Source organism: Polypterus senegalus, chromosome 16 (assembly GCF_016835505.1).
Source record: "Polypterus senegalus isolate Bchr_013 chromosome 16, ASM1683550v1, whole genome shotgun sequence".
In the NCBI taxonomy this organism is placed as follows: domain Eukaryota; kingdom Metazoa; phylum Chordata; class Cladistia; order Polypteriformes; family Polypteridae; genus Polypterus; species Polypterus senegalus.
The window spans coordinates 42,345,612-42,362,636 of NC_053169.1; positions in this window are offsets into that span (position 1 = coordinate 42,345,612).

Genomic DNA, 17,025 nt, shown 5'->3' on the forward strand with positions numbered 1-17,025 from the left:
ACGCCGAATACGATATTCGCGAGATACAAGTTTAATGAGAAGACGCATTGCCGGGTCTGAGCTAACATCGCAACATCGCACGAGAAAGCACAAGCACAGCTGAGAACCTTCGATGCATGTACTCCAAGTGGCTTATGTGAATTGACTGTGAACACAGTATGCAGACAAAAAGCAACAGCTCCAAAGAGTGCTGAACAAAAAAGCATTACACAATTGAGAAGGCAGCAAAAGAATATGAAGCGAGTGACGCATACAAGCATATTCATAAGTGCAGCTACTGTGGAAACAAAGCACACGGTGGAAAAAGTCAATGTCCAGCTAAAGGAAGACAGTGTAAAAAAACCTGTGCATGCAGTGTGTGATGTCTCAAATAAAGAGGAAGACGTGCTGTTTATTGATGCAGTAAGAAAGGAATCGATGAATGAAACCTGTTATCTTTTCAATGGTTGACAAACACGGAATGTAACTTGAACACAACACATCCTCCAAATATGAACCAGATTGAAAGAAATAATGATAATAAAATCCTTGATGACAGCAACACTCATAACAGTCACAAAACAATTACATTGACAATCATGTTACGTTATTTTTTAAAATGTTCCCTTTTCTTTTTCATAACTTCTTTAACACACTACTTCTCCACTGCGAAGCGCGGGTATTATACACCTGACCAAACTCTGTTTTTTTCGAAATTAAACTGGTCGTAGCTGTAATTGTTGCGGGAACACAGATTCTAATAGCGTAGGTATTTTTCCCTGATGGCAACACGAATTAGACGATCTACAAGTCTCCGACGTAAACTGTACAGCCTTACAATATCTACATACCTCCGACATATCACCTATGTCCATATATTCAATCTCTTTTTGTTGTTCTGTTATTTCACCTAGTAATAATTTCCATTTGTTTGCGCAAATGCAATCTGTACTCTCTGTTGTTTGATACCTTCGAATTGTAGTGTCATATTTTTTAACTTGCTCTGCATGTGTATCACGCCAAGGTTTGTTTTAAGCCTTTCGAATTCCACTGCTGTCATAATCTGTAACCTGCTCTGAGTTGGGACCTGCCTTGTTCTTTTATTTCTGAGACCTGCAAGGTTTTCAATTCCAGTTGTTCCGGGCTGGCTGATTATTACTTTCCTTGCCTATGTCACCATCTCATGGGAACATGCTTCCAATGGATATCAGTATGACGTGACTTGACCATTGTAATAAGAATGAGTCTCCAGACATCATAAAGGTTTGGGGCAGCCATCCGTATATTTTTCCCTGCTGCAAAAGTTTTTGAAATATTTGAAAAGAGATGAGTTCAAAACAGAACTGATTATTTGGAGGTAAGATGGAGGTTTTAAGGGCTGGGGAAGGAAATGATGTCATCTAGTCCGGAACCAGAAGTGACATCATCAGAGGTGCATGGAGCTGGAAGTGATGTCATCAGAGACGCTGGAGCCGGAAGTGACATCATCAGAGGTGCTGGAACCTGGTGAGATTTCCCAGGAATGGTCTGTAAGAAACTGAGAGAGACATTCAGCACACTCTGCCTCCCCCTGGTCTGGTGTAGTATTACAGTTCTCCAGGACCTTTAGCTGTCTCCTAAACACACATGTGTGATGAGGCCACCCCCTTAGCCCAGACCCACTGGGTTGAGCAATCTGCACCGAGAGGTCATGAGAATGAGAAAGGGCATCAGCGTTGGAGTGATTAAGCCGACGGAAGTCATTGCAAAACCTCCAACTCCCATCAGGCTTATTAACCAATACAATTGGGCTGGAACAGGGACTATAACTTTCCTCTATCACTCCTAGTTCCAGCATATGCTTGATTTCAAGTTCCACCTCTGTTTTCTTTGCCTCGGGAAGTCAATAGGGCTGCTCTCTAACGATAACCCCGGGCACTGTCACTATGTCAAATGCAATCAAAGAGATCCTTCCGGGTTTTTCACTCACCACCTCCAGTATGGACAGGATAGCTGCTTCCAGCTCCCATCTCTGGTTAGAGTTTAACTCTGTACCAAAATTAAGGTTGATGGTGTGAGCAAATAATGAGCTGGACTGAACAGAGGTGGGATCAGAATCCCTTTCCTTCCAGGGCTTCAGAAAATTCATATGATAAATCCGCTCGCTCGGTCGATGATTGGGTTGTTTCACCAAATAACCAACGAGTCCTTTAGTCTCCTTAAATTCATAAGGTCCATGCCAGTGGGTAAGTATTTTGGAGTGGGAGGTAGGAACTAAGACCATGACACGATCTCCCGGGTGGAATTCTCAGAGGGTTGTACCACGATTATAATAACGGGCCTGTGCTGCTTGTGCTTTTTCTAAGTGACTTTTTAGAACAGGGCTAATTTTTCCAAATCGATTGCATAACTGCGTGATATACTCCAATATATTGGTAGAGGGAAGGGCCTCTCCTTCCCATCCTTGTTTCAAAATATACAATAATCCCCAAGGTTGTCGTCCATATAATAATTCAAAAGGCAAAAACTCCATAGAGGCTTGATGGACTTCCCGATAGGCAAACAGTACGAGGGGGAGGAGTTGATCCCAATTCCTTCTGTCTTCACTGACCACCTTGCGAAGCATTTGCTTGAGAGTCTGATTAAACCTCTCCACTAGACCATCGGTTTGAGGACGATACACCGCTGTCTATAAGTGTTTTATTTTAAGTAACTTAGCAACTTCCCTGAATGTCTCCAAGGTGAATGGCGTCCCTTGATCTGTAAGGACCTCTTTAGGAATACCTACGCACGCAAAGACCCCTACAAGTTCCCGTGCGATTATTTTCGACGTGGTTGAGCGCAGGGGAACAGCCTCAGGATATCGAGTAGCATAATCAGCGAGGACTAATCTATATTTATGTCCTCGGGCTGAGGGCTTTAAGGGTCCTACAATGTCGACCTGAATTCTCTCAAAGGGAACATCAATTAAGGGAAGGGGAACGAGAGGGGCACGGTCCCTCCTTGGAATTTGCCGTAATTGACAGTCTGGACAAGAGACGCAAAAACGGCGAACCTCCTCATTAATTCCCGGCCAAAAAAATCGGAGCTTAATCCACTCTAATGTTTTTTCGGTGCCCAAATGGCCTCCTAGGAGGTGGGCGTGTGCTAATTCACAGACTTGCCGCCAGTAAGTTCGTGCTATTAACAACAGCTTTTTCACCTCCCCCTCATGTACAGCTATTCGATATAACAGGTTGTTTTCTATTACAAAGTGAGAATCCTGTGGCATGGGCTGATGAGTGCATTGGCCATTGACAAGTACTGCTGCATTTTTAGCATGTTTCAGGGAGTCATCATTCCACTGCTCCCTTATGAAAGCAACCGGCATTTCTCTGAACTGAAAGTGCATTTCAGATAGAGGGTCCGGTCTGACCTCAAGGGACGGAGATTCCTCCCGGCTCGTTGAGGCATGGGTTGATGACGTGTCACCTGTGATGGCCCAGGAATCTCCCCATCTGCCTCTTGGCCTTCCATATCTCTCTCCGCAGGCTGTTTACACCATAGATATATATAGATAGATGCCAAATTCACTGTGTTATCCAGTCAATACAATACGTCAACGCATCCGTCATATTGCAAGTGGCAAAAGTGCCATTTAAACTAATACAGGTAGACGTGTAAACTGGGTTTTCTGATGAAATAACAATAACGTTTAAAACAGTATCATTTACATATAACAGATTTTGGAGAATCGTTTAAATGCAATTATTTATATCCATTTATACACTAATAATGGCAATTATTAAATAATAATAATAATCATTATTATTATTATTATTATTATTAAATAATTCCTCCCATATAAGTAACATTTCTCTGACTGCCTTCTTCCATCTCTGAAACATTTCTACACTTCGTCCTGTTCTTATGTAACACAGCACTAAAGTATTGGTTAATGTCCGAGTCACCTCACATATAGATTACTGTAATGCTATTCTATCTGGCATCCCACAAAAACTTATCCATCGCTTACAATTTCTTCAAAATTCTGCTGCCAGTATAATAACCTGTTCTAAATACACTGAACATGTTACACCTATTCTCACTTAACTTCACTGGCTCCCTGTTCACTACTAAATACAATGCAAAATACCGCTCTTAACATTTAAAGCTCCCCCCTACCTCACTGATCTCCTACAGACTGACACTCCTCTCGCTCACTCAGATTCTCATCTGCAGCTCTACTTTCTGTACCACACATCAAACTCAGTGCTATGGGAGCTCAAGCGTCTCTCATAGTGCTCCTCAACTCTGGAATTTTCTTCCCTCTCATATACGTAAGCTCAATTAAATAACATATTTTAAAACTACCCTCAAAACTTATCTTTTCAAACTGGCATACTAATTGTGAATTTTGCACTGTTACTGGCAGTTATCTTTGTTTGTCTTTCTTTTAAAAGTGAAATGATACACTCAATGACAAAAATAAACAATTTTATTGTATACAAATTGGCTTAATAATTTCTGAAAACATTTCACTCATTGGTGTCTCAATATCTCTCTCTCACACGCACACACACAATGTGGTTACATACAGGATAGAATCTAAAATTCTTGAAACAGAACTGTCTTACATAGCTTTTTCTGTGTGTTGCCACTCTGTAATTTGAGAGTATTCAGTCTGGCAATATGGTGCAGCCTTAGTTTGTGGAAGACAGACACAACTAAAGTCATGGGCATAAAATGATGGTTGTCAATTTCAAATTGTGTTTCCTCAATGTGGTCCTTGGAAAAAAAACACATCATCTGAACCAATCTCAGCCTGAACAGACTGATTGATCAAAGATACACTGACAGCTTGTCCTAATGTCGACTGTTGGATAACACGCTCAGCTACTTTGACCACCTTGACTGTGTCCTCAGAAGGAATCATCAAACCTCCTTTGTTTTTTAATGTGAGCGAGTGGTAGCTTTGATCATATGATGCCGGTACAGCATCTGTTACCAAACTAGCACGGCGCACATCACATTGACAGCTTTCTCAAAATCCCATCTAAGGGCTACCTGACCTCCCACTGCTTCCTGAGGTGGATTTCTTTGGGAAACCTTCAAAGTTTGAGAAATGTTAACAGCTAACAACAAAAAGCAAGATGAATCATTTTAATAAAAATTTGAATTTCTATCTCAAATGTTAATAGTGTTTTTAGACCTATTTTATATTAACTATATTTAGAGTGAAACATAATTTGACTTGAAGTTTGAGTTGATTTTATGGAATGTTATCTGTTTCTAATTAAAATTTGAATTTAAAAAAGAAACATAATTTGAGCATTTTTCCATTTACAGCTAGCCTACATGATGCTTTAATAACCTTTCTAATTTTTATTTTAGCTATTATTTTGTATTGAATCTATACTAATAAAAGGCAAAGCCCTCACTCACTCACTCACTCACTCACTCACTCACTCACTCACTCACTCACTCACTGACTCACCACTAATTCTCCAACTTCCCGTGTGGGTGGAAGGCTGAAATTTGGCAGGTTCATTCCTTACAGCTTCCTTACAAAAGTTGGGCAGGTTTTATATCGAAATTCTACGCGTAATGGTCATAACTGGAAGCAGTTTTTCTCCATTTACTGTAATGGAGATGAGCTTCAACGCCGTGGGGGCGGAGTTTCGTGTGACATCATCACGCCTCCCACGTAATCACGCAGTACATAGAAAACCAGGAAGACCTCAAAAAGCGCTGAAGAAAACATGCATTATATAATTGAGAAGGCAGCGAAACAATAAGAAGCGAGCGAGTGACATATACAACCATATTCATGAGTTCTGCTACTGCGGAAACAAAGCACGATGTAAACCTACACTTTAAATTAAGTTCATAGACAGGCTGCCGCTGGCGTTTGTAATTTAGTGCCTACCCATATAAGGCCGTCCGTCAGCGGCAATCCAATAGCAAACTGCCACGGGTAAATATTCACGGGTGAAGGACTATGCTTATGGAGAGGAAGATGAGATGGTCAGGGTGGCGTTTGACACAAACTCAGTGAAACTGCGAGAGAAAGTTTTAAGTGCCAGGACTAAGGTAACATTAAATACAGCCATGGACATAGCACGAGATGGCACCAGCACAGCTGGGAAACTTCGATGCATGTACACCGAGCGGCTCACGTGAACTGACGAGTGCACAGATAAAAAGCAACAGTTCCAAAGAGCGCTGAACAAAACCCGAATTACACAATTGAAAAGGCAGCAAAAAATATGAAGCGTCTGAAACATACAAGCATATTCATAAATCCTTACTTACAAAAGTTAAGCAGGTTTCATTTCGAAATTCTACGCGTAATGGTCATAACTGAATCCTACTTACGTACATATAAACGTCCATAGCCTGCAGCTTGGTCGCCGTGTGAGGCGGCGTTGTGCCCCCATCCCCACACCTCCCACATAATTGGCTGCCTGCCCATATAAAGCCGTCCGTCGCTCCAGTCTCTTCATTCCCTTCCTTGCTTCGCCACAATATTCATGTCTCCCTGCTGATAACTGCAGCCTTTTTATTTAATCCACGGCTTCTCCGCTGTTTTATTGTTCATTTATTATTATTATAGTTATTGTATAGGTATTTTAGACTTAGTTTACTGTTCAGGTACCCATTTCCTTTATCATTCCAACCGTACCCCCATTAACATGTCTATCGAGGTGATCACCATCGATCAAAGAACTGTCACTTACCGAGTGGTTTCCATGCCCGGAGATGGCACCTGCCTTTTCCATTCTCTGTGTTACATATTGCACAGCCATATCAGGCTCACTCTTGATATCTGGAGGAACATTGTGTCTTATGTATTGAATGACTGGGACAGGTTCAAGGTGTGGACTGATGATGGTACAGGAGGTAATTATACTACACAGGAGCACTAGAAGAGTGAAATGCTTAAGCCCTTCACCTATGGTTCTGCATGTGAGTTGATGGCTGCCGCTGAATTGTTCGGTTGTCACTTTCAAGTGTACCGTAATGGACAAATATTTTACACCTTTGGAGAACCGCCAATTCCTCTTAAACATCTTAGGTTCACAGGTGACAATTTCAGTAATGGACACTTTGATGTTTATGAATGTTTCAAAAGCTGGATGTGAAGTTATCGATGAAACCGTTTGTATGCTTACAACGCTTGACAGATGCCGAATGTCACTTCAATACAAGTCCTACAAATACTGTCGTAATTGAAACAAACCATGAAACTCAAACCGATTATGACAGCAGCAATCCAAGCTGTGAGAAAACAGTAATAAGGAGGCATGTCAGACGTCGTGGTACATTTTCTGATACAGCTAGATGGAAACAACTTTGTGACGCTGCTGCCAAATACTCGCAGGCAAATCCACAAGTTAATAGAGATGCTGTCGCTAAATATTCGCAGGCAAATCTACAAGTTAATACCGGCAATGCCTGTTAAACATCTTAGATTCACGAGTAGCGATTTGGGTAGTGAACACTTTGATGAATGAAACCTGTTATCTTTACAACGGTTGACAAACACGGAATGTAACTTGAACACAACACATCCTCCAAATATGAACCTGATTGAAAGAAATAATGATAATCAAATCCTTGATGACACTCATAACAGTCACAAAACAATTACATTGACAATCAGGTTATTTTTAAAATGTTTCCTTTTCTTTTTCATAACTTCTTTAACACACTACTTCTCCGCTGCGAAGCGCGGGTATTTTGCTAGTTACACTATATAATCTAATCTCTATATATTATATATAAAATCCTAAACCTAAAAGTGCAACTATTTTGTGCAACGGTGACATTTTTATGTTACATTTTTTGTCACTCTGTAAATCGGGGTTATTTTAAAACCTACATATATATGTTTGGTATCGTTCTTTTCAGAATTTATCAATCTTTAATGTGATATTGTTAGATTTTTTAGATTCTTATTCCTTTTTTAAATTATAAACTAAAAAATATCAAGAACTCACGTTCCACAAGACGAGACTTTGTGCCAAAAGATTTAACCACGCCCGGGGCCAGAAATAAAAGACAAAGAGTAGGACAGCTGCTGTACATGCTTTTAAATGTTCGAAGCAGCGTGCGAGATGCAGATCACGCGGCACGGCAGCAGCAGCAAGGCAGCAGTTGATCGAGCAAAACTCTGCATTTGTTTCCCATTGTATCACCATTTAAGTGGAGGTTTTACAGTAGCGACCGCTTCTCCTTTGGGTGCGTTCAGCCCCCCTCTTCACAACGCGAGCGGCAGAGACGCGAAGTGGCTGGTGCCTAGCAGGCTGCGGGGGTTGGCGAATGAAGCGAGCAGGGGGAACTCCCTAATTAATATATACATATATAATATATATATATTACATTTCCATACAGTAGACACATTTTTAAACTATAAATGTCAATTCTGGGGTCCTCCAGGATTAGGGGCCCTGAAGCGAATAGCATCATTAGTTTCATTGTAGATCTGCCCCTGCACACACACAAACACACACACTGACTAGTCCAATTTAGTATTACCAATCGCCTATATGCATGTGTTTGTACTGTGCAAGGACACCAGAGCACCTGGAGGAAGCCACGCTAACATGGGGAGAACAAGCAAACTCCACACAAGGTGTGAACTCCGAGCTTCTTGTAGCAAAGCAGCAGCCCTACCACTGCGCTTCCCACCGTCTAAACGATTTCGGTAAAGCTTAGGTGAACTGGTCAGACAAACCCACTTTTGGATGGTGCTGGAGGAGGACTGGCGCAAATAAAAACTAACAGCTTCGTCTTCCCCACGTTGTTAATCAAGAGGGTCCACGATTGGAAGTCAATGTCAAATCGCAGCAGGATTCTGCGGCCCGCTAATAACACGAAATTGTGTGTGGGGAAAATAAATAAATAAATAAATAACTATTATTTATACAAAATCTAAAGGTTAAGTTATATAACATTTGACTACTGTGATTTTAGAACAATGCGGTGGGCTGGCGCCCTGCCCGGGATTTGTTCCTGTCTTGCGCAGACCCCGTGACCCTGTGTTTGGATATAGCGGGGTTGGAGAATGACTGACTGATTTTAGAATAAATACCGAGGCATTACATTTGCAGGTACAGTACGTGTCCCGTAGCGACTACTCCTCTGGAATGCAGCCGCCGCACTTCGCGTACCCACTTTCGTGAGCCACTGCGCTCATTTGTAAAACATAAGCGATCCACACAGGTATTAGACTCTACATTCCTACAAACCCGATACCTACATTTTGGAACTTAAGGGAGTCAGATCTCTTCGGTTTTTTATTTTTCGACCGCCGCCCTCTTGCGCTCTGCCATTCCACCATTGCAGGACAGTTCTGCTCGTGAAACGCCCGGGCTTACATCTGGAGGTTTGTCTGTCTCTCTGTCTGGGTCTTTACGCTGTCTTGTTTCCGCGTGCTTCTCTAATCTGCTATAAGTAACACAATCCTGAGTCGCCCTTTCTGATTTTCCACCCTTTTGCTCATTCGTAGTGTTTAAGATCGCCGACACTACAGTCCAACAACTTTGACTTTAATGAGTTTTGTTAAATCGATTAAGTGAAGCAGTAGCATGGGGCCGAGAGCAGCAAGCTAGAAAACTGACAGTTAAGAGTATAAACGTATGAAGTGTCCATAATCAACCAACATCTGATGTAATCCCCTGTTAAGACCACCAGCCAGAGCTGCCGAGACCATGTAGTGTTCGGTTACGCGCATTTGTCCCTGGCTACGTGATATTCCTGGCTCTGCACGATCTGCTAATGTTTACTTCATGCCGCATCTTAAGACAGATTGTCACGACATGCCCCCGAATGCCCGTCCTATAACCGCAAATCATTTCTGGCACTTAATTGTTGGCCAAGTTTCAGCACAAACGCCAAGCTTCATACATATTCAGGAGAAAATCTTCTCGAGCCCAGCAGCTGCGTCCTGCGAGCAGTCAGTCACCAGGCAACGGGGCCCCAAGCCGGTGGGCAGACTGGGTGGGGAAGTGCGGCAGCAGACAAAGCACCTTGAAAATGTGAAGACAAAGATAAGAGAGAGAAGAAGGAAGCAGTGTGGAGGACAAAGCAAGGCTGGCGGATGCCGACTTCTTAATCGATCCTTCATTTACGCATTCCGTATAGCAGCTGAAATCTGACACGTCCTTTCAAAATAATAATAATAATAATAATAATAATAATGTTCCATAGTTTTAATAGAGATGTACTCTCCTCACTTTATCTTGATTGAACATGTTCGCTCAATCTGAGTTCATATTACAGACCAGTGATTCTTAGCCTTTTTTGAGTCACGAACTCCTTTAAAAATTTGATGAAAGCTATGAACTCCCTTACCCAAAATTATTCACAAAAACACAATTTTGCATGCAATGAATATAATGTACTTTATTTATCGAGATTTGATTGTTTCATACATAGACGACATGCACAAAGTATTATTAAACTTTAAAGTAACACTCATTTTTTTATGCAAAAAGTAATGGCCACACATAATTATGAAATGAAATCATCTTGTGCAAATTAAAACAGATCTTCTACTACTACTACTACGTTTGCTGCTACCATTACTACTACTACTACTACATCTAGCAACAGTACCGGGCTGTACAGTGAATATAAATGTTAATTTTTATCTGACCCTCACGGACCCCCTGAAACCCTTCCACAGACCTCAGGCCCCTGTTATAGAGCGTCTTGCCATGCGATCGTAAATTACATTACCATTGCAAAAATATTGTAACGACACCGGGGATGTAAGATTGTGGAATGGATTTGGCATTCGCTAGTGTCTTGCGCTCGAACTTGTTGACTCCTTCTTCTAACTCCGCGCACCCCGAGCCGGTTCTGCCCCTCGTCGCTCACCTGGGGTTAGTGGCCAAACCATCAGCAGGGGTGCACATATGAGGGAAAGCCCCCAGGGCTTGAAACATTGACCCCCACCTAGGTTTTCTGAGAGAAGCACGGGAAGGAAGCGCTGGGATTTGAGTAGGCGCTACACAAGAATAGTATAGGGGCGTGGCTAGTCTCCCACGTAGGGTGGGTCTTTTTATTATTATTTTTTTTTTTTTAAAAGTCTTTAAAACAGTTAATGCATTCATTAATTAATGTGAAAACCTTCACATACAAAAAAACTGCGCATGAAAGCACCATACCTTATGTGAACTAAAAGTAACATTAGTTAGGAATTACCTTGGTGCAGATCCCACTAACCATCATAATGTAAAGACATAGTACAGTATACGTACATTTCAATAGAAGACAGCAGAAAGAAACTCGTTCATGAATGTGACTCGAAAAATAATACAACAGCTTAATCAAGACATTAGTATCTACTGTTTTCATATGACAGTTCTAGAGCTTTTGCAGCATTGTATGAACCGAATGTTTCGAGAGGAAAACGAAGAAATGCTTTGGCAGATCGAGTAAAGCTCCTCGCAAGCGGCAACAAGGATGGGATGGGGCTGCTCACTCCGACCCGCCCACATCTAACAGTACAATTTAGGAAAACGTTACATGGGCGTGTCCGAAACCATAACCGCGCCCACTAAACTTCTACTTCCCCCTTCCTGCGTCCAGCACTGAGGGCTAACTTGAAAAAAATTGACTTTTTTAATTTGCTTATCATTTTGTTCATTTTCGATGTATTTTACAAGATTCCCCGTCCTAAGGGTTTCTTGTGAAAAGCTTAAAATAAAAAGATGCAACAAGACAGACCAATTATAACGGTGACATTTATTATTCAGAGCATAGCTTTGTCTCTTATTCCAGTTTTTAAAATCGTATCAAATTAGTGTTAATTTCAAAGTAAAATGTGGCCAATGTCTTTGTTTATAAATGCACTACATAAATAAATACTGTACATCTTGTAAAATAACATGTAAAACAGAACGCGACATCTGATAATACTACACACGAATACGACGTAGTTATGACATGCTCATAGGCGTTTATTCAGTTTTTATTTACCTTTTCATTTGAGTTTTGCAAGTGTTATTGAAAAATTACCTTATTAATATGGCTATTTACATTTCATAGTTGGACTTTTCCAGATGGCACATGTCAAAATAGCAATTTATTTATTTGAAAAGGTCTCTCTAAAGCTGGTTAATTTGCTTATAAATCAATCGATCGATCTGCTCAATCAATCTTTTATATACAATGCTGCAGTTTTTCAAAATATGACTCATTTATATATATGGCCAAAGCTGGCAGCACTGTGAGGATTACATTTGTTAATATCCCCAGTGCCTTCAGTACCATCCAGCCATCCCTGTTAAGGGGTAAACGCAGAGGAATGTAGGCAGACCACAGTTTGTGATACACAAGGACTGTGTCTCTGATACGGATGTGAATGACACTGGAGCACCACAAGGAACAAGCCTGTTCTCTTCATTCTGCACACTTCAGACAATACATATATCACCAGGTCATGTCACTTGAAGAAGTTCTTAGATGATTCTGCACTTATGGGGTGTATAGATAAGGGGATAAGACAGAGGACAGTACAAAGAACTGTACAAAGATAATTGTCTGCATCTTTTCATCTGCAAAACCAAGGAACTGGTTATTGACTTTCACAACACCAAAAAGCTTCTTTGTCTAGTCCCTGTTCAGGGAGAGGATGTAGAAGTGGTCCACTCCTACAAGTACTTGGGGTCCAACATCAGTGACAGGTTGAACTGGTCTCAGAACACAGAGGAACTATAGAAGAAAGGGCTGAGCTTTTTATTCTTTCTTTAGGAGACTGTGTTCCTTTAATGTGAGATGAGACTTCTTTCACATCTTCTATAACTCTTTGATGTTCAGTGCAATTGTCTGCATTGTGGTGTGCTGGGCTAGTAACATCACTTCGAGAGAGGTCCACTGAATCAACAAGCTAATTAGAAGGGCAAGCTCAGTTATGGGATGCACTGTGGACCCCCGGAGGTCATAGCAAAGGAAAGAATGAAAACAAAACTGAGTGCTATTATGAACAATGCTGCACATCCTCTCTGACTCACCAGCACTGAGGACTTTCAGCCAACAAATTATTCAGTAGAAGTGTGTCAGGAGACACTACGGGACCTCCTTCGTACCAACAGCAATACATCTGCATAATGCTTTACTGACTGCAAGTCAGAAGTCTTTAGTTTTTAATTGTTCTTCATTTTTAGTCATTATAGTGTGTGTTCAGACCATAATGTGTGTATATTTATTTATCTGTCATTTTTTGTATTCATTGATCTATTTAAATAGTTTCTGTGAAACATCAAATTCTCCCATCTATCTATCTATCTATCTATCTATCTATCTATCTATCTATCTATCTATCTATGGTAACAGATTTGTGAAATACCAATGGCTCTTGAATTTTGAAGGACTCTCCTTTCTTAATCTCTTAGTACGCTGCTAGGTAGTCTGCAATTCATTAAAGATTTATTGGTTTTTCTACATATTAGAAAGTTTTTTCCATAGCACAAAGAACCAAATTCATATGCAAAGAACCCTTGCTAGAATGAAGTGGTCCTTGGTTAAGTCCTATTTCTATAGGAACCACACAATCCATTAATGAACCATACTTTGCCATTAAAGAAACAGAATTTTTAAGAGTGTAGTATTCCAATGTTCTTTCACAACAGTAGCGAGCTGATTTTACCCATCACAATATTAGATGATGTTAGATAATGGCCTGTGGTGGGTTGGCACCCTGCCTGGGATTGGTTCCTGCCTTGTGCCCTGTGTTGGCTGGGATTGGCTCCAGCAGACCCCCGTGACCCTGTGTTTGGATTCAGCGGGTTGGAAAATGGATGAATGAATGGATAGATAATGGCTTACCCGACTCTGCAACACAGTGGAGCTGGCTAATTATCTGACATTTTAACTACAGTAATGATGTATTGCAGAACATGAATAGTCCAGTTGAAAGCCCGACCTTTCGTTTCCAGAATACCCAATAGACTGTCAGCGGACCTCCAGAGCTCCACTCCATCTATAATCTGTATATAATTCACTAAAGCAAGACACCCATGGAAAGCGGATTCACAAGTAAGACACCTATGGCGCATGCAGGGAGGAGCCACGCTCACCAACTCCAAGACCATTGGATACGACGACAACTTGCAGAGCCACGCCCACCAACTCAGACGCGACGACACAGAAAGAACGGCGTAATTTATATTCGTCTGTCATAGAGGCCTCATGTACCTCCGAGCCACCTTGACTGTTCATAGAGGCATATTTCTCGTGGAGGTGAGTCGCCATATGCAGCGTGTAAAACGGTTTGCGAGGGGTATCCCATGGGATCCTTGAAACAATCCTTTACAACTGAGGTTAAAACACAATGAAGTAAGCAGTCTTTAGAAACCGAGTTTTCGGTTACAACGCATGACCGCGTTCACCATAGCAAACTGTTTTACACGCTACATACAGCAATTCGCATCCGTGACAAACATGCGTCTTCTTAGATGCTCCTGCACTTTGTACACACCCACCTCACTACTACCGTGGTCGGGTGTCTTGGTTGATTATACAGTATATAGAAAGGCAGCCAAAACCGCACAGAGCAATGAAAAGTCTACGTGAGTCACAGGTGCATATGGACTGTGCAAAGACGACAACGACTCGAGTGACAAGTTGGAGGTGGGCACATGAGCAGGCAGTGCATACTGGATGAGAAATCAGCAGACTAGCATGACGGAGGGAGCTGCTCCTCCCGTTCCACACTCCGCGCCGTGCACCCCCATTCCTCCGTCTGGCAGGAGAAGGCGCGATGACGTCCGCCAGTTTTCAGTCACAGACGATTGTGTGTTGGTTCGTTCCGTGCATTGTTACAATGTTGCTTTTCTTGCTGATTTATTACATTACAGATTTTTCAAATGTTAATTTTCTCCTTGTGCTTAAAAATCATTAAAAAACCGGCCTGATTATGCGGCGTATGGTACGCCGCGGGTTGGCTAGTTTTATATGATAAGTCCGTGGTAATGCCTGGTTGCACTGTGGTTAAGATTAGGGTTGGTGGAGGGTTATCTGACTCAAGTCAAGTAAACCAGGTGACAAAAAACCTGCAATCCAATTGGCTATCCAGTGAAGCTGTGGAGGTCTGCAGCTGGACCCATCTCAGGACAGCTGTTCTATATTGTGGGACAATCATTTCCTTTTTTCTTGCTCCTCTTGCCCCACTACCGGTTGCTCCAAAGACACCACCGTGGGTAAAGAGGCTGATTCACGGCGGTTCATATTTTTTTCGCCGTGTATGAATTGTTTTAATTTGTGTATTTAATTTGTATTATTTTAATAGAACATAAAGGGTATTTTACAAACCGTATGTGCTAATTATTTTTTTTCCAGACCACTAGCAGAACAACCTACCTGAACCTCCCCTGGCTATGCTCATGCAGTAAGTAGTGCAACAGTATTTCAGTAGATGCAGAATTGGTTTGGATCTTTGCTGCCCTTTGCATTGAGAGGAATCATAACTGCCATACTTGTACATTGAGACCTGGAGACAGGACTGGGGAGAGCAAAGTGTTTAGGATCTCAAATTCACAATTTGAGAATGCCAAGTTATAGCAACGTCTGTTTACAAGATTGTCTCAGAAAAATACACTCGTGAGGAGTGCCGTTTCAGAAGTTAAGTAGTTACCGGGCTGTATTAGTAGTCTTTATTTATTGCTTTTAATTTTTCTCTAAAGAACACTAAGTAACACATACATTATCTTCAAAACTGAGATATACGTTACATAGTTATTATTTCAAGCCACCAGCTAAACATGTACATTTTGAAAAAGGTGGCATTTTACATATTTATTTATTTTTACCCAAGACATTAACGTAACATATGCATACTGTTTAAATTAATAAAATAAACTGAAAACTTAGCATAATTACAACATTCTGTGAAACGAAGAATACAGTGATTACTTTCAAATAATTATCTTTACCCACAATTCCTATTTACGTAAGTTCGTGTATGCAAATAATGCAATCTGCCTATCCAAAAACGCACAACTGCTTTAGTGTACCCTGCGCGACTCTCACAAATGGTGGTGAGCAACAGAGGACATTTGTAAACTTTTGTACATACATTTGGGGGAAGATCGTAGTTTAGGTGGAATCAGCTTTAAGCAAGTCACTCAAGGGCTGCAGTCCAGTTGCTGTTTTGATCGTTTCGTTTAATTTCGCCTTGTCTGTCTCTTCTGTGCTACAGTTTGAGCATTGTTATTATTGGCATCATCATCATCACTGTTGCTGTTGTTCGTGTTTTTGTTCGATTGTATAGGTCGTCAGACGTTAAGACCAAACATCGCTAGTATGCGAAAGTAATATAAACCAATATAATCGGACTTTCGCTTTGAGTCCTAGTGTTCGTAGGTCTGTATTGTTTTAAAAACTGTTGCGTCACCCAGTGCCGTTTCTAGACAACTGATTGCCATGTACAGACAGTGCAGGCGCTGCTTAGGCGCGCAGCAGCAGGTCCGATCCGGAGAAAGTTTTCTTATCAAAGATAGGAATCTGTACATAGGCATGCAGTAATGCGCCCTGACCACTAGATGGCGCGCTATGTGATTGCCTAGACCGCCTATGCCCAGAAACGGTCCTGAGTGGATGAACGAATATTCGAAATTATAACTACAGAGAAGGATGCACAGAGTATGCAAAGTCAAAGCATTAAATTGTTCTCGATGACCATCTGAGCACAGTAATTCATTTTAAGTATTAAAATAAAGAGGGTCTGATCTTAATCCATTTTGAGGCAGAATGAAAAAGACAGAAGGAGAGAGGGAGAAAAATATTTAAAAACATTGTTCTATAACCTATTTTCACAATATCAGCAATTTTTTAACTGTTAAGATAAAACTAGCAAAAAAAAATGTAAAAATATATTCCATCTGTTATCCAACCCGCTACACAGGGTCACGGGGGTCTGCTGGAGCCAATCCCAGCCAACACGGGGCGCAAGGCAGGAAACAAACCCCGGGCAGGTTGCCAGCCCACCACAGGGCACACAGACCCACAGACCAAGCACATACTATGGACAATTTAGGATTGCTAATGCACCTAACCTGCATGTCTTTGGACTGTGGG